The following is a 19,832-nucleotide window of genomic DNA, read 5'->3' as shown; positions in this document are numbered from 1 at the left end:
AAATAACTCTCCTTTGGAACGATTGTTGTTTGTCTGTATCCTGGCTTTTCCCATTCTTAAAAATACCCTGACATGCATAAAAAGACTGTATTCCAAAGGTTAATGCTCTTTAATCCTGAAGGGAGTGGTGAGTAAATTCCTTATATATCAGTCTAAGAATAGGACTTAGAGCTCTTCAAGTGTGTGCCATCATGTGAGCAGTTTCTTCTTTTTTTAAAGGAAACAAGTGGTCATGGTTGAAGAAGAAAGGGAATAAATGGTGAAAAATTGATAAAAGGGTCTGGACAAAGTAAAATTTACCCTAAACATTATTCTGTGGCTTGAGAGAATCGCTGCATAGAAAAGGTTTTATCTGGGGCGGGGTTGTGGGGGGAGGAATTGTCTGAGAATATTTTCCCCACTGTGGCATTTCCCATTGGATTCTAACCCAAAACTCTGGAAATCCAAAGAAAGTGAGCATTTTTTTTTTCTTTTTTAAGGCTGCTTTGCACTGTGATTTTTTTTGACTCAGGGGATTCTGATTCTTTCCTCTGCATGCAAGAATAACAGGTCTTAGCCGTGTCCAGCTTGCCCCCTCAACACAGGTCAGAATCCCTTTCAGATTTCTGTTTCCAGCAGAATGTGTGGCAGCCAGACTTTCTGAATCAGCGTTGTTTCTGCACCTCTGCTCCCGACATGCTGGAGGCCAGGCAGAGCAAAATAAAAAGAACTGAAACTAACTCCGCGACGCTGGTCAAGGTTTCAGATACAGCCTAATTTCCTCTCTGAATTCGTTGTTCTCCTCTGTGCCCCTTTAGGCTTCTGGGCACCACCCTGTAGGCAAAAGAATCTCCTGGGATCGGTACTCAGCCGGGTATCCTCACAGTACCTATTTGTATAGTGAGTTAAAAACAAGCAAAATTTAAAAACAGTGTACATCTGGACAAGTTGGAAAGGTCAGTGAGATTTTTTTTTTTTGAAGGATGTATTTCTCCATGACTCACTGGACCTTCTCACTTCCTGCTAGAATTATTACAAAATGTATTTGGGATTCAATGAGCCTGCTGATGACTTCCCTTCACAGACTATACACAGGCCCGCTGTGGTATCAGGCATCCCTTTGCCAGCGGCCCTCTCTTTGGTCCCCTTTCTAGGGTCACCAGCAAAGACACAGACAGCCCACAGATAATGATTACTTCTTCCAAGCTGACTTGTTTCATTAGGCATTTTGGGAAAACCAAGTGGCTATTGATGATGATTGGGATTTTGCTCATGTGCAGCCCTAATGGGGGGAAAAAACACCCTGAAAGGGTTTGGATGATAGTTGTGAATGACATTGCTTATAAGGATTGTTATTTTGAAATATGCTTTATAATATTTCTGGCCCTCAGTTTAAATTTCAAGTTCTCAAGCAACATTAAATATAGTAAGGAGGAAACTCTCTGCTCCCCTTGGAAATTTTTGGTGGTGGTATTCCTATAATCCCATTTTTTTCTTACAGGACAAAGTTACATGTCTTCTGAGATATTACTATTATTATTATCTTATTTATTTATTTATTTATTTATTTATTTATTTATTTATTTATTTATTTTTAGAGGGAGTCTTGCTCTGTCCTACAGACTGGAGTGCAATGGTGCCATCTCGGCTCACTGCAACCTTCACCTCCCAGGTTCAAGCAATTCTCCTACTTCAGCCTCTCGAGTAGCTGGATTACAGGAGTAAGCCACCATACCCAGCTAATTTTTGTATTTTAGTAGAGATGGGTTTCATCATCTTGTCCAGGCTGGTCTTGAACTCCTGACCTCAAGTGATTGGCCCTCCTTGACCTCCCAAAGTGCTAGGATTACAGTTGTGAGCCACCATATCTGGCCCTGAAATAGTATTTTAGATGTCTCCTGAGATAATTAGTTGTGTGTTCCCACCCCTCCCCTTTATTTGTAGTGTTTTCAAAGAAAAATCTGTTTTTAAATGTCGCCAATTTAGAATAAAGATGGGAGCCTTTTTAGCACTTATAAAACATTAGTGTTTGTGCAAAACATAAATGTCATAACCACAATTATGCTATATCCAGTCCCAGGCCCACCTCTTCTCTTAGATTCTCCTCTTGCCCACTCCCTGGAATTATCTATTCACATCCTTGTGTTGCCGACTCACCACTCTGAATCGTTAGCCCTAACCTCTCCCCTGAGCACTGTTCACCCATCTCTAAGGGTCAATTGAATAATTCACTTACATGACTGGTCACCTTAACCTGGGGTGATTTTGCCCCTCAGGAGATATTTGACAATTTCTGAAGATGTTTGATTGTTGAAACTTAAGGGGAAGGTGCTACTGGCGTGGTGGGTAGAGGCCAGGGATGTTGCTAGATATCCTAGAACGCATGAGAAAGGCCCCCATGACAAGGAATTCTCTGATTCATATATCCACAGTGCCCAGATAGAGAAATCTTGCCTAATCTAAGAAGGAATTTATCCAATTTTTCTACTAACTCCCACTTTTTCCATTACACTTTTTTTTGGGGTGGGGAACAGTGGTTCATGCCTGTCACCCAGCACTTTGGGAGGCCAAGGTGTGTGGATTGATTACTTGAGCCCAGAAGTTCAAGATCATCTTGGCAACATCGTGAAACCTTGTCTCTACATTAAAAAAAAAAATTAGCCATGTGTGGCAACACATGCCTGCAGTCCAGCTACGCAGGAGGCTGAAGTGGGAGGGTCACTTGAGCCTGGGGAGTAGAGCGTGCTGTGAGCAATGCTTGCACCACTGCACTCCAGCCTGGATGACAAGGAGAGCTCCTGTCCCAAAACAAAACAAAAACTTTCTCTGAACAGTTCGAGTGATTTGTGCCTTTGAACTCTACTACACAGTTGTCACTAAGTGATGTACCGCACTATATTATTTTTTTTGGATGTGTCTGTGTGTGGTTCATGTCTCTAAATGAATCTGAGGTTTCCTGACAGCGGGCCTTATCTCCTCTTTCTTTTTATGCCTTTAACTATGCCCAAGCCAGTGCTCTGCACTTGGCATATACTCAATACATTTCAGATAAATCAATATGTCTTCAGTGAATGGTTAAATCTTAAAGTTTAAAGAGGATACATTGGAGTGATGCCAAGACTTTCCCAAGAAACTTAGACATGGGGTAAAAAAGTTTGCTCTTAGAAATTTAAAGAAATTAAATAAGCATATAACAGGAATGGATAGCATGTCTTCTGGGGTCTACAGAAATATTCATTGGGTGTTAATTAACAATAATCTTAAACTTTTAAATAAAGACATGCAGCACAGGAAGAAAACAATAACAGAATTAATAATTTATCTTCAGTCTTGGAAGATGGAAATCACTGAATTTGGGGGACACATGTGTAGTGGATTGTTCCCTGTGAGACGATGGAAATTTTATTGAACCCTATCTTCACTCAGATGACATGATCCTTGAGACATTTCCCTTCCATTTGTTTAGTTCCATGCCAACCAAACAACATTCAGAGTAATAACCCAGTTTCCCAGCTGGGAAGATGGGAACACTTCCTTCAGCATGTGCAAAGGGATGCCTTAGCTAGGAGGGGCAACAATTCAAGACTCTGGACAGAGATATCTCCCATAGTAAAGTAGTAAACTGATCTTTTGGTTTATACATTAATCTCCTGTGCACCAGTGTGTGAGTGGCTCCACAAGTTTCTGACCACGTCTGGGATTATTGATAAGGTCCATTTGCTGCGCTGCAAAGTCCGAGGGCCAGATCCTGGCTTGTGATTAATTCATCAAAGCAATGCCATGTCGAAAACTGCTTGACCAATAGCTAACTGGCTGTTCCCATGTGACGTCCCTATTTTGCCCCAAGCCATTCTTTGAGCATCAACAAATCTTAATTATTTCAACTCTCATCCCAGATCCTGAAATGATCACTTTGTTTTTTAATCTCTGAAGTACTTTGGAAATTCCATTCATACTTGATTTGGAAGTATTCTATCGGAAAAAAATCAAAATGCCCATATGCAGCTTCTTTTTAATAAAGGAAACAAAATGGGAAGGTCAAATTGCTTTTAGAACTTTTTATAGGCCTGGCAGCACTGGAGACATTTCATCATTGAAGAACGTGTGACAAGTAACTGGGACCATTTGCTGAGGGTTTCTCAGGGACAGACCAAGAATAGCAAAAGAGATCTTTTCTAAAATACTCCATGATTTGACTGGGTTTTGCTGAGAACAGCTAGGACTAATTAGAAATAACTTACAGCTTGTATTAGTTACATGTGAGCATTTGTTACAAGCTCTCATATGCAAAACAAAGATTGAGTTCAACTTGATTCGTCACTGTCATTCTCTTTCCAGGTTCTGCTTCCATCTTTCCATTCAATTGCAAGGGTTTCTTGTTTAATGTCATTAATTAACAGAGGAAGTTGGGATGAAAATATCTCAAGTGCTCCACCTAATTATAATCTCAGTCATGAATGCTGGAGAAAATGTGGCTTCTTAGTAAAAGGAAAACAGTCTAGAACAATATTATGCAGTTTATAAATTCCACCGAACCACTGTACAAATAAACAATGCTACTGAATCACACAACAAATCATCTCACAATTAGGCCACACAAGACCAGCTGCTTTATAAAGGGGCCTGCGAGCCAAAGAGAAGGACTTTGAAGATAAATATTGCCATATGTGAAAAGAGAAAAAATTCCCAACAAACCTTAATTGCACGGAGCTTCATTTTCAAATGCTATTTGCCATGGGAATAGAAGATTTCGTGTGGTGACCCGTGACTATTGTAAGCATCGTCTAAAGTGTGGGAGATAGGATTACGGATCTGATTGGAGGCCCTGTAGGCCTGGCTACATGTGAAATGTGCCTCCTTGCTTCATCTTTTCTTCCCTTTCCTCATCCCACTGGCATTTCCCAACTCTCAACATATACAATTGATTTTCCATTAATGTATCTGGATTGTCCACTTTGTACCTCACCTGAAGAAAAATGCTAAATGCAGGCTGGCCTATCGGAATTATAAGTTGGTGGATATCCCCAGGGCACAGACTCGTTTTAGTGTTTGTTAGAGTTCAGCAAGAAGGCTATCTAAATTTGACGATCCATTCCAAAGCTAAGCATTAATGCTCTGGCTTACCTGCAATTCTTTGATTACCCTTGCATTTGACAGTAACTGCAGTTCTTGAATTATCCTTGTTACCACTTCCTTTTTTTTTTAATACCCTTGACAGCGACTGCATTTTTAACTTCATTTCTCATTTATGTCAACTAGTAGCCAGAGGAGGGCAATCATACAGGAAAGAAAAAAAAAAAAACAACCTAGAGAAATTTCGCATGTCAGAAGCTTAGAGACTAGAGTTGAGATTTACAGGTCATAGCCACCATTGTGAAGTCCAGAGAGTAAAAGCCATCCAGAACACTGGAAGGAACATTCAAGGGATAGCTGACTTCATTTTTAATATTTTAATCTTTGTAAATGCAATACTATAACTTTTTAGAAGAAAATTACTTCTTGTTATTCATATGTGGATAATGTCGATGAGCCTAGTGTCTCTCAATTCATACATGCACAACCTTTCCACTTCGAGACAGCCTTTCCTTGGTCCATGATGGGTGAAGTAGCAATATTGACATCACAGCCATGCTTTTCCAGTGTGATCTTTGCACTCTGCTTCCTGAGACACGGTTTTTTCTTTCTTTTTCTTTTTTCCCACGCTTCAGGAAAGAATTGTTTGTCTCTTCTTTGATTTACTCTATATAAATTCGGGGATCAAATCTGCCTGAAGCATATTAGAACCTCCCAAAGGGACAACCAAGTTTATCAGATAGCTATAGTTTACAACTTGTGACAAAGTAGGATGCAGAATGTTTTGAGGTTGGTGATGGAATAAATGTTATGTTTTTTGAGGAATTACCATAATTTGTATAAAGTTGTATTTTAGAAAGCCTGAGAAGAAAATTAAAGAGTCAAGAAGAGACCGAATCCTTTATTCTTTTGCAATGGGAATGCATCATTAAACAGAAAAAAATTGTGAAACACTTATTTACTTTAAAAGATGCTCAGAATTTAAATTATATATAATTTAGGAGACCTTTTCTCATATGTATTTAGTTACTAGTCACAGGTCATTATCTCCAAGAGTATAAATCAGACATCCTCCATTGTAATTTTCTCAGAAGTTGCTCTTCCATTAATTCTACTTTATATTTGTAATTAGAAGTGTTAACACAATAAATGTCTACAGTGATGTTGAAAAGAATGATGGTTATCTGCCCTTTCCTTCTATGTTAAATACATTAGTTCCTGTTTGTTATGACAGAAGTGTAGCACAATAGCTGAGATTACGGGATATGGAGACAAAAATATTTGGCTCGTAAAGCGATGTGTGTGGCTGGGCACTGTGGCTCAGACCTCTAACTCCACCTTTTTGGGAGATTGAGGCTGGAGGGTTGCTGGAGGCTGGGAATCCGAGATCAGCCTGGACAACACAGCAAGACCTCGACTCTACAAAAACTGAAAATAAAAAATTAGCCAGGCATGGTGGCCTATGCCTATAGTTCTAGCTATTCACTACTTGGGAGGCTGGGGCAGGAAGATGACTTGAGTTCACAAGTATGAGGTTATAATGAGCTATGATTGTACCACTGCACTCCAGTGGGCTGGGCAACAGAATGAGATTCCATCACTTAAAAAGAAAAGTCATATGTACATAGAAGTATTCCATTATTAAAGGAAAGTGATATAAATGAGATCAGGTTGAAGCAGGTGTTGAAGGCAGTGGTAAATTGCACATGCAGAGGCACAGATGCTGACTAAAGGGGAAACATTTCGGCCTGGTTCATAGATCGTTCTTCATGATGTGCTGTCAGTGCCCAAAAGTAGACAGCTGCATCCCTATAGCCCCATTCTGGGGTGGCCCTAAAGATAGCGGCAAAAACAAAAACAAAAACGTACCAGTAGGCAGAACTTTAAGAAGTGCACCTGGTTGTTCATTTTGCTTGAAAAGAGAAAGGGCAAAAAGTATGGATCTATAGTGACTCATTGACTGTATCTATTAGTTTACCTGATGGTTAGGGACTTTGAAGAAGCCCTATTAGAAAATTAGGGGCAAAGAGGTCTGGGGAAAAGATTTGTAGATCGGCCTCTTTGAATGTGCACCAAAGAGCAATTTAAGCAGAGGAGGATCTCAATGATCAGGTGTATGAGATGACCCGTCTTATGGACATCAGTCAGTTTCTCTCTCCAGCCACCCCCGTCCTTGTCCAAGGCGCTCTATGAAGAAAGTGGGCATAAAAGAAAGGGTGGAAGTTATGCATGGGCTCAGCAACATAGACTTCTACTCATTAAGGCTGACTTGTTTCAGCCACTGCTAAGGGTCTGTCCTATCAACAGCAAGAACAACACTCGTATGGCACCACTACCTGGTGGGTTTAACGAGGCACCTGGTGGCAGGTTGATTACACTGGATCAATTCCATCAGGCAGAGGACAGCACTAGCACTTTGTTATTACTAGAGTAGACATTTCTTCTAGATTTAGATTTGCCTTAACTTCTTCTAGTACTCTTGCCAATGCCACCATCTGTGAACTCACAGAATGCTGTCTTCTCTACACATCGATGCTGACAAAACAACTCAGTTTACAGCAAATTAAGTGCAGCATTGGGCTCATACTCATGGAATTCATGGGTCTTTCCATGCTCCCAAGCACTGTAAAGCAGTTGGCCTGCTAGAATGGTGGGCTGCCCTTTTGAAGGCTGGGATACAGTGTCAACTGGATGTAAATAACTTGGAGGACAAAAGTAATATCTTTCAGGGTTTTGTTTTATTTGCTCTAATCACTGACCAATATATGATGCCATTTCTGCCAGAAATAAGATTTGCCTATCTATGCAAATGCACCTCTTGAATCCTAGTGGAATTTTTGCTTCGTGTCCACGCTCTGTTAGTCTAGAGGTCTTAGTTTCCAAGGGGGTGACCACAGTAATGATTTCATTAAACTAGAAGTCGAGAATGCTGCTCAGTTTCATGTGGAGCATTGCGGCAAAATAGGCCAGTTCTTCTGCACATACCATTGAAGTTGAGGCTTGGAGGTGAGAGAATAACACAAGTTCCAGTTCATCCTCATAGAGTCCAGCTTATCCTCATGGATTTAGTTTGTCTTTGCTCTTCCCTACTTTGTTTATCTTTCTTTCCTGTCAGCCTGCTCTTTAAGCCTAGCACCAAATGCAAAAGCAACAGCAGTAAATAGTCTAGCCAGTTCCTCTAACTGTATAATGTCAAATATATATCACTCTTAATAATCTTTTCTGATTGAATCCTAACTAACCAATCAATTAGGAATCTAATACCTGCCTCTAACTATAAATGTGAACTTAGGCAAACATCTTTAAGCCTAGGTTTCCTTATTTATAAGATGGGAATAACATTAAATGCCATATAGGATTGTTGTGAGGATTTTATGAGCTAAGGGCTGAGTACTCCTCAAGGCATATGGAAAGCACAGTAAATGGTTACCACTGCTTACAAAACTTGGCTTTGACTCCAGCTAATTTTACATAGCATCACAGAGTTTCGGACTGGAAGAGATTTTTGGAAGTCATCTGAATGAGTAGCTTGGCCCAAAATGTCCAGACTTCCCAGATTTTACCCTTCCTGGTTTAAAATCACTATGCCTAATGTAATTTACAGGATGTGTACTGGAGAGCAATTCGTTATTATTTATTACTGCTGAGAGAGAGGTTTTAAAACAAACATTAGATTTTACAATTTGGATGTTGTTGTTCTTCTTCCTTTTCTTTTTTTTTTAAAGAAGGGGTTTCACCATGTTGGTCAGGCTGGTCTTGAACTCCCGACCTCAGATGATCCACCCACCTTGGCCTCCAAAGTGCTTGGTTTACAAGTGTGAGCCACCACGCCCAGCCTGGATGTTGTTCTTCAAAGTAACATTTCTAAATGTGTTTCCTTCATTGTCTCTAAATAAGGAAATTGAAAAAATTTATTTTCAAAGTTCCTAAATTGTAAATTCTAAAATTCTATAAAGATTAATTCACTGAAAGGCAATTTATTCATCCAATAAAGATTTATTTGCTTAAAAGATACTTTGTTGGGGGACTTTCGGCTTAAATATTATCTTCAGAATCGGTTTCTGAGGCCCATCCAGAAGAAATATCTCATTACATTGTAGCCAAATCGTGTTCCTGACTCAAATGAAGTTTACATTAAGAGATGGTATAAGAAGACTTGGGGCCATTTCTAAACATTTTAGGATGAAGATGGACCACCATTGAAAATATTCTGATAAATATTACCTAAAATGAGGTCCCAAAAATCTTTTGGTTGATATCAATACTTGAAATATCATTAGAATTTAATCTTTACCTTGGCAAATCAGAAGAAGAGACTCAGTATATTCCCTAAATCGGAATCCACTTAATAGTTAAGAAGTCCAAATTCAAGTCCTGGCTCCAACATTTACTAGGTGTATTCCCTCAGGAAGCCACTTTATTTGTGGAAGTTTTAGGAACTTCATCCATAGGGAGGGAATAAGGTATCTAGCCAGGCTTCTGAGACTGGTACGCCCTGGGAGTTTTCAGGGAGAGAGGGATGTTTGATCATGCACCAGAAGGACTCATGCAAACAGGTACGAATGTCGGAGGTCCCTCACTCGTCTCTGATGGTAGTTACGGCAGTAATAACACCCCGATGGGTAGAACAATCTTACACATGACTCAAAACCAGTTTTACATGAGAATGGTCTCAGATATAGATGTCTTTACTGGAAATCCAGAATATCAAAGCAATCTTCAGGGACCACAGCTTCTCTGTGTCATTTCATGATAGATGGTGATGTCTTCATATAAGAAAAGAAAAAAAGAGGAAGGCACAAGGAAAGGAATAAGAGATGCTCAAATGCATGCCATCTGTTTTCATGTTGTTTCAAATATGTGTCTTACAGTATGCCTGGTGTGCCTTTGTTAGAGATTAATGAAACAAATTTGATTTTTAGATGATATGAGCCAGAATTGCAAAGGTGGTGTTTCTCCTCTCATGTGAAGAGGAAGTCAGGGGGAGATGAAAGGGAGAATAACCTTTACCTCATAATTTCCTTTCCCCTCCTCTCTGTGTAAGCCACATTAGTCTCTCAGTAAAGGTACTTGGAGAAACTTGCTAAAATTTTCCCTCATGCTTGAAATTTACTTACCCTGGGTAACAGGAAATGTGGAGTCTTGTGATGTAGATTGTTATACCAGATGGTAATCTTAGCACATGCTATTTATGTAGATCAGCCATGTGTGTGAGTCATCCATGTGAGGCTGACCTCAGCCACTGTGAAATCGGGTTCCATACCACTGTTATTAATAAATAATAATAATGGTATTGATTATGCATCATTTTGACGCACACCTAATGAGGCCATTACCTTTATATAATATTGAATCTGGAATTGTTTTCTTTTCCTAAATAATACTTTATTAACAACTTACCGTATTATTAGATTGCTATTTTTGACTGGCAAAGGCAACCACACAATTTAACTCAGCTAAATTAGGTAATTAAGATATCTGCCACTTGCATTGCGCTATTCACTGAATGCCTTAACTACTTTGTTCTTTCTTTGAAGCGAGTGCCTATCCTTATTTAAATCATCCTCTTCTAGGTCCTGTGGTTTGGGTTACTATTTTCCTGATGAATTGGAGTGGGTAATCCACACTCTTTCATCCTCTCTCCCTATTAGCCACTGGCTGATTTAGCGATAGAGAATAGTTCACTTTAATTAAGGCTTTGATGATCTGGTGGTTGCAAATAAGTCAGTTAGTGAAGCCTGCGCAAAGATAAACGCTTTAAAAGCAGAAGTGTGTTTTGTTTGCTTTCGATGATCCATCTGTTCAGCCTTCTTGCATTTAATCCTTCCCTACTTTCTTCCTGCCTTTTTCTCTTGCACTTTACCTTAGCAGTGCCTAGAACTGTGCTCTGCACAAAACAGTCAATATCTTTTTGGCTTTGTAACAACTGCAGACATTTTCTAATGTGACCTACTTTTCCAGAATGTTTCCTGCTCGACTCTGAGAGACATGCCATCACTTTCTTTTTTCTGTTTCTCTTACCCAAAGATAACATTTCTTACCCAATGTCATTAGTGAAAAGCTTCTAAGGTTTTAATGGTAACGAATTACAAGCATTTGTTTTCTCTTGGCTTGTGATTGTGACTAGGGTCCTTCATTTTGTGACTGAATTCAGAACAGAAAACAAAGATAGCAAGTTTGTTAAGGGTTTTAATTTGCACACAGTTCCACTTGAGCAGCATAATGATTAAGGGTACAAAAGAGACAAGTTTCAATGAGAAATAAAAGGCATTGATTTACCTCTTTCTAGTGGGAGTTAGGGAGTGAATTGTTACTGAAATTGTGCTGCCAATAGTACTTAACCCGAATGTTAGATGGGGTTTTTTTTTGGTAATTTTTTTTCTTAGTTGCTGTCTTGATTGAGGTGTACAGCTATGAGATGTATGGAATTTTTTAGAGCAAGGTCCTGTGTCATCACGGACTTGCTGGGCAGAGATTTCCCTGAGGGTCCACCGTGGGACCGAGGAACACATCCAGCTCTGCCTTGGCAGTTCGCCTTCTCTCTCTCCTGCTCTATAGGAAGCACCCACTTTTCCTTCAGAGGAAACAACTCCTTAGGCAGGGACCCATCTGAACCTGTCTCATCTCAGTACAGTACGATGGTTAAGAGATTAGGTTTTGAAATCAGATCATCGTGGGACTGAGTTCCAGCCACAGTGACTGTAACCTTTGACAAGTGGCAAAATCTCTCCTTGCCTTGGATTCCTCATGTCTTACATAGGAATAATGTAGCACCCATCTCATAAATTGGCTGTGAGTATTCAATGAGAGAATCATAAAAAGTACCTGGCACCAGCAGATGGCAGCTATTTTTATCTATGATCTACTAGGTAGAACATTTCTGTGCTTTCCCCAGTCTGAAATGGAGATGCCTTTACATCATCCTTCATGGCTACTCTTAATTACTCATGTCGTTTGACTTTTAGGTACCCATCATCAGCTTTCTATCAAGCCAAATGCCTATACAACCATAGGGATAACAATTATATAAGCAGTCTTGGCAGAGCTTTGGAATATTGATATTTTGTCAGAATTTCTAGATCACTGATCAAGATGAGCGAAAAGCAGAACATTTCCAGTCAAGGATTATTACCAGTATTAACCATTACTTCTGCTCCTGACCCTCTCCCCTGTCCCATAAAATACTAAACTCCTATAATCACATGAGATGCCTAGGTAGTAACATACACGAGTGGGACTTAGGAGGTCAAGGCTGGAGTCAGGAGAGTTTTCAGAGCTGGCTTGATTCAGCCCTAATATCCCGTGATATGTGACTGTGAACTTTTTAGCTAGATTATAAACTTCTCGAAGAGCTTGCTGATTACTGGAGGGAGGAAGGTGGGATTAGAATTTGCAGTGATCTGAACTAGGATAACTTCCTAAATGGCTTCCAGGGCTTATCTGAAAATTCCACTCCTCTGTGAAAATGAACTCTTCTCCCCAAATGCTTAACTTTATTATAATCTCTAGACATAGCAAGCATCTATCTGGTACCTAACAGATCTCTTACTGTACAAAGCTCACACTTCCTATATAAAGAACTTACATACTAAGTGTAAGGTGATTATAATAACCTGGTTAAGGAGATAAACAATTCAATCTTGAAATGTAAAGAACACCCATTATAAAGATTTTAGCCTAATAATTAACTTCGGCTGTACTTGCCTCCCTCAGTTTTCCTTAACACACAGAATAAATATTTGAGGTTGAGTTGTTTTGCTCTTGTCTGCAATTTTAAAAATTCATTTATTAAACTTCTAAATACCATTTTTATAAGGTAGTGAAGGAAACAAAAATTAGAAAATTCTTGAATACGATTATTACAGGTGTCTATTTTAAAGGCTGGTCATTTGTTAGTTTGAGGTTCTGTGTCAACAGATATCAATGTGATGGCTGATCAACATGATGATCCTGTTAGAAAATGCCGAGTCCAGAGACACTTTTGTAATGAGTCATTGCTATTTAGCTTCTTCCACAAATGGTCTTAACTTGAGCAGGACTCTTACACCAACAAACGTTAGCTGCTAGAGAGGCATTTGTATTTAACAATGAAAACACTGATTGTTTTGCAGCTTCTATTAGCAGTTCTTTAACCTACAGCTAAAATTTGAAATCTGAAGGGGACTTAGAGACTGAGACAAGCATGTAACTCTCATCCGAAACTGTCAAGAATTGTCTAACCTCTTTTACTAACTATTCACTAGAGATTGAATGTGAGCCAAAAGGCAAACCACATACGTAACTTTAAATTTTCTAGTAGTCATTTTTCAAACGTAATCAGACGTAGGTGAAACTGATTTTAATACTATATTTATCTCAATATGTTCGAACTATTATTACTTCAGCATGTAATAGTTAAAAGAATTAATGATTGGACTAGTTTGTTCTCACATTGCTATAAGGAACTACCTGAGACTGGGTAATTTAAGAAGAAAAAAGGTTTAATTGACTTGCATTTCTGCAGGCTTACCAGGAAGCATGGTTGGAAGGCCTCAGGAAACATAATCATAGCAGAAGGGGAAGGGGAAGCAAACACTTCTTTACTATGATGGAGCAGGAGAGACAGACAGAGAGGCAGAGAGGAGGGAAACTCTACATACTTTTAAACCATCAGATCTCCTGAGAACAAACTCACTGTCACGAGAACAGCACGGGGGAAAGTACCCTCATGATCCAGTCACCTCCCACTAGGTCTCTCCCCTGACACATGGGGATTATAATTCCGGACACAGAGCCAAACCATGTCAGTGAGATATCTTATATTTCTCGTTTTCATACCAAGTCTTCAAAATTCAGAGAGTATTTTACAATTAAAGTGCATTTTAATTTGGACCAGCCATATTCCAGGTGCTAACTAGCCTATGTGGTTGGTAGACACTAAATGGGACAACACAGTTTTAAATAGTTACAAAGGAATAACTCACTCCAGCACCCTCTGGTTTTCCTGCAGAAGCCCATTACGAGAACCCATACGGTTCTCGCTATCAGAAAGCGTTTCCTTGCGTTGCACTAAAGCCTGCACACCTTCCATTTGTACCTTAGTCTTTGTTCTACCTTCTCAACCACACTTTTAATACTACTGAAAATTTCATATTACAGTAGCTTTCAGTAGTGGCAGTATATTGTGATATAATTCTGATTACTTTCAAGAATTCTCTTCTTAAATCCCATTTCACCCTGGTTTACTTTTGAAATTGGAATGTTTAGATCAGCTACAGAATTTTCTACTTGTAGCTATAATACCCGTTGCTTCAGAGTGACAAAACTTCTTTTGGAACAGAATTTTCTCAACTAACTAATCAGGTATTCCTCTGATTAGTTTATTGTTTATCGTTATCTACGTATGCCGTCAGTACGCTGTCAGGGTTCTCATTTAATTCGTGGTAAATATGTTGACTGAGATAAGGCATAAGACAGAGGGAGAGCCATCCATGGCTTGCTCTGAGAATTCTTCTAGGTTAAATGCCCTCCATAGTCATCCCAGTTAGGTTACAGTCATTCGACCAGTTACAAAGTCAGCAGTGGCCTGGTCATCTCAGCTCATATTTCTTCATCTTCCCCACAAGAACATCATGACTCACTTTGTCAACTGTCCTTCTCAGACAGTCAAAGTTCTCAGTTGTCAGAACAGGAAATAAGTTCCTATTTCTTGCTTAATTCGGTGAACCTCATGGTGGACTTGGTCTGGAACCACGTTTTTTTCTTCTCCGATGTTCTGTCACCTTTCATATTCTTCATAGTTTCTCAAAACAATTGCCAATGGTTCATGGTTCTCAGCTTTCAGTTTCTTATCTCAGGGATCTTATATAAAATAAATAGTTTTTATTCTATTTCAGCATAAATTCTTTCATATTGATATTTATTATATGCTTTGGGTTTAAAAATTATTTTCATACATTCTGGTATAGGTTATATGACTATTAGTTTTTAAATAGTTCCCATGGTTAGTTTATGGAAACAGGCTCCTGTGTGTGTGTGTGTGTGTGTGTGTGTGTCTGTGTGTGTGTGTGAATTTTCCTGTCATTGCAAATTTCTACGGTCTGGAGTATCTTGTAATTAGGGTCATAAGAAGGTGGTTACTTCCTGGGTCAGAGGCAGAGAAAAAGCAAACTTTTTGCCATGGAAACCATGATTTCCAAGAGTCTACCCATACCATTTTCTTTTTTCTTTATCTTTTCCTCCCTATGAATTCACTTTTATTTGGTAGCACTGCTGGTTCTACTATTCTCTATTATTCCAACTTGCTACTTCTCTTTAAATTAAAGGAACGATCATCAATTTCTGTTAACATGACCAATGAGTCTGAAGCTTTGTCTTTTTGGAAGCATAGAAAATCAACCACTCAGAAGCCAGTGGAAGAATAAGGTCTGTTTCTCCAGCTCCTTTTGAAGTCAGGTCTTATGTGTGGCCCAAAGCTGAGTCATTTTCTTAGCTTATTATTTCCTATATTGTGTTTTAGTGTTCTGCTTTGGTGTGTGTCTCATCCATTGATTTGTGAACTCCCGGATGTTAGGGGCTATATTTTATCAATCTTTGCATTCTCAGTACCATATGATTACTTAATAAGCACTCCACAAATAATTTCTTATGAGTGAATAAATTAATAAATGAATTACTTATATGACACATACACAGTTTCCTCTGGAAAGCTTCCTGTCGTGAAATTCTTTCTACTTTGCTTCTCAACCCTATCCAACTATGTTGGATAGTTGTAATGATAGAAAGATTTTTCTTTGTATTAACCTAAATATTACCCTCAGAGCTTCCAATTTCCCATAGAAAACATCTTCTCTTTCCCAAGTATTTATTTTATGTATTAAACTGAAGGCTTCGGGCCTGACGAAGATAGCAATTTTGTTTTCAACAGGAAGTACTGTGCTTATTCCTTTGCTTGTTCAACCATCTTCATTCCAGTGGCATTCCAGTGGCAAGCTTCTGGCATGCCCACCACACAGGTCATTTAGGGAGAAATCCAAATTCCATTTAGACACATTTTTAACTCCTCTAAATATTGCACTTTCTCAGGCTTCCAGGGAGTCAGTGTTTATCACTGGATGAGTAGAGTTACAGAGAGATCAAGGACTTAGTTTATTCTGGGTCACATCCATTATAATGGCATAGTTTAGGCCAAGGAGTCCTCTTGTCCCCAACCACTTTCCCAGGTCTAAGATTTTCATTTTCTGCTGTGTTGCCCTCCTTTGAGGGATAAAACCATGTGGCCAGGCTGGCATTGCTCTTTCTTTATCCTAGAGCAGCAGGACTGCTTTGCATAGCTTTCCCTCTCTCCTACACTCACTGCCAGACAATACAGTATGCAGAACCCAGAATCTGACACTCATACTTGGCTTAGGGCTGGCTTGTGAATCACATGTCAGAACAGGACTTCAAATCTCATGTCCAACACAAAGAGAGATGACGCCAGTGCTTTGAAATGTCTTTAAACACAAAATATGTCAACTTGGTGACCCCTCAACTCTGTCCCCTCTCTCTCCCTTGGACTTTTTTTCAAGATGTTTAGAAATTATGTCATCTTTGTTTGTGAAATATTATTTTAGGGTAAAGGTTTGTCAATGTCATGAATCTGCACTAAAAAATACTGCAAGGAACATGAGACCATAATTATATCAGCTTTGATCGCACTGATTCCACTAATTAAAAACTCCACTGAGGAGAGTGCTGCGGAATCATGTCAACCCCGTGAATTACCTAATAATGATAGAAATATTCAAAGCATTGGTGATTAATGAACAGATGTGAAGAGGCAATATAAGCTTATGGGAAACCATTTCTAATGGTGATGTCAGCAAGGAACAATTTGCAGACATAATTACTAAAAAATTATCAGAGACTTCCTTGTCAAGTATTTTGTATGTTTATAAAGCTGTTGGTGACTCATGTTAGAAGTCTGGGAGACTTATTTGATTTGGAATCAGGATTTTATTATAGCTTAGCTGTTATGTAATAGTTTACTCAGACTGATGGGGAGATATTCTTCCATGTCAACATAACTTGTATGGTGTGCAATGAGATTTCCTTGTAGTTATTTCAGCAATTCATATCTGAATGCTTTCCCATATTTTCAGTCCCAAAGTATATTCCCAGTTTGTAAAATGGAGTGCAAGAGAGGCTATGAGATAGATGAATCGTTCAATGGATTACCATGAACCCTAACAGTTCACTACATTGGGACAAAGTTGCTTTGGATGATAAAGCTGGCTATCTCTGGCATGTCATAAATTCCGTGTATGACTGTTTTCCCATACATATGTGTGCTTTACTGTGGTCAGGATCATAATTAGCAAGCTTTACCCACTTGCCCCAAATTCCAATGCTTGAGAGCAAAGCCATCTGGGTCCGACCAGTTTTCGTGTTGGCTGGGGAACTACTGTTTGATCAACACCTCTAGTTGCTAACTAGCAGTATTTCATTTGGAGTTTCCAAAACACTAATAGCAACCAGATAGATATTGTGTCTGTCCCTTGCCTCAAATTTTAATGATGTTGTTGTCTCCAGAACAATTCCAAAGGAAACATAGCCTGAAAAATATGGTGCTTTCCAAGAATTGGGTATTATCATTGCTCTGAAGGGGATGGTGTGGGGAAGTAATTAAATAGGATAAGCAGGGAGGGCTCCTACTCCTTTCCTGGCTCTTCAACTGCCTAGCTGCTACTGTGCCCTTGTCAGTTTGTCTAGTTTCTCTCTAAATAAGTTTCTTTATCTACTGACTAAAGGAAGAAGAATTTAACCATGGAACTAGAGAATTAGTTTCAGTATTTGCCTACATGGGTTTATATGCAGATATGCGGATCTCATTTAAACACTTTTAAGTGAATGTAGTTTATCAACCTATACTCTATGTGATAGTCATTTCTGTTTATGCTGTATATATTAACAACGAGAGGAGGAAGAGGGGAAGGATGGGATAATGGAAAGTAGAATTTAAAGCAGCAGAAAAAAAGTAATGCACTTTTTCCTTTGGATAAATGAAGGCCAATAATATATTCTGGATGATAGAAATGCCTCTGTTTTGTGGCAATGAATAATGAAGAGTATTTTATGATCCAGAAAATTCACAGTAAAAGGCACTACTTCCTTTTGGCTGGTTTTTAGTTTTCAATCAACAAAGCTTCTATTTTAATTCCTGAAGTACACATTGTCACGCAAGAAGGTTCTAAGAGGAAGAAACTTTGCTTCCTGTTGGCATCTTTTGGAAATTCTTTAACTCAGTGATGCAGCTCTATTATTTCGTGCTGAACATCTGTAGATGTCAGCCACCACGCCTGGCTAACAAAGTACATTTGATCTCTGACTGTGACTATGGAGCTTGTGAACTTGCTCTCACTCAGCCTTATGCCGCAAAGTATTATGTGACCCTTCAGGAATTAAAATAGAAGGCAGATCACTGGAGGTCAGGAGTCCAAGACCTGCCTGGTCAACATGGTGAAACCCTGTCTTTGCTAACAATGCAACAATTAGCTGGGCGTGGTGGCGCATGTTTGTAATCCCAGCTACTCAGGCTGAGGCAGGAGAAGGACTTGAACTCAGGAGACGGAGGTTGCAGCGAGCCAAGATACAGCCACTGCGCTCCAGCCTGGGCAACAGAGCAAGACTCTATCTCAAAAAAAAAAAGAATAAAGAAATAAAATGTATTTTGTAACTTAGGTTGATGGGCTGGCGAAGTGGGTAACAGCATAATCATTTATAATCATCAACAGGAGCTGTTAGAGAGCTGAAGTTCAGTCAAGAACATAAGAGAGTAACTAGATTAGTGTTGGAGATAAGAAAGAAGGCTCAGCTATTGACTGTATACATGCGACTCTGGCTTTCAGTGGTTTTTATTATCCATTTGCATGAATATTGCCTTTTTCTCTCTGATGCTCCAGAGAGAATTGATTATCTCCTATTTCCACTTGATCTTTGTTTAGAGGATGAACAAGACAAATAATCATAATAAAAATAGCAGATACCCTTTCCTGAGTCTTTACTATCAGGATAACATTTTACTAATTGGTTTAATGTATGACTTCATTAAGTCCCTTCGATAGCCTTATGAATTTGTATTATCACTCCCATTTTAAAGATGAAGAAACTGAGGCTTAGAGAGTGACTTGCCTGAAGTCACCAAGCTTGTCAGTAGCAGAAAGGGATTAAAACTCAAGCAATCTGACACCAGAGCTCATGCTCTTGAACACTATTCTTTGTCGTCCCTTGCAAATGAAGTTTGAAAGGTTCGATACCAGAGGAGATTGATGTTATTGGCCAAAATGAAGAAAGAATTTGAATAATCTATGGATTCCAGGCCAGGCACAGTTGGCTCATGCCTATAATCCTAAAACTTCAGGAGACAGAGGGAGATGTATCACTTAAGACCAAAAGTTCAAGGCCAGCTTGGCCAACATGTTGAAACTACGTCTCTACTAAAAAAATACAAAAATTATTGAGTGGTGACATGCACTTGTAATCCTAGCTACTCAGGAGGCTAAGGTGGGAGAATCGCTTGAACCTGGGAAGCGGAGTTTACAGTAAGCCAAGATCACACCATTGCACTCCAGACTGGGTGACAGAGTGAGACTCTGTCTCAATAAATAAATAAATAAAATCTGTGGATTCCAAAAGCATATCTCCCATATACATCATTCAGTTTCTGCTTTTCATTTCTATTGCTAATACCAGAACTCAGGTTGCCATTACTTCTTACCCAAACTTCCTTGAGAAATGTTATTTCTTGCTACTTAATATTG

The sequence above is a fragment of the Callithrix jacchus genome, chromosome 19, assembly GCF_049354715.1.
Source record: "Callithrix jacchus isolate 240 chromosome 19, calJac240_pri, whole genome shotgun sequence".
Classification (NCBI taxonomy): domain Eukaryota; kingdom Metazoa; phylum Chordata; class Mammalia; order Primates; family Cebidae; genus Callithrix; species Callithrix jacchus.
Note: the sequence above shows the minus strand (reverse complement) of the source record.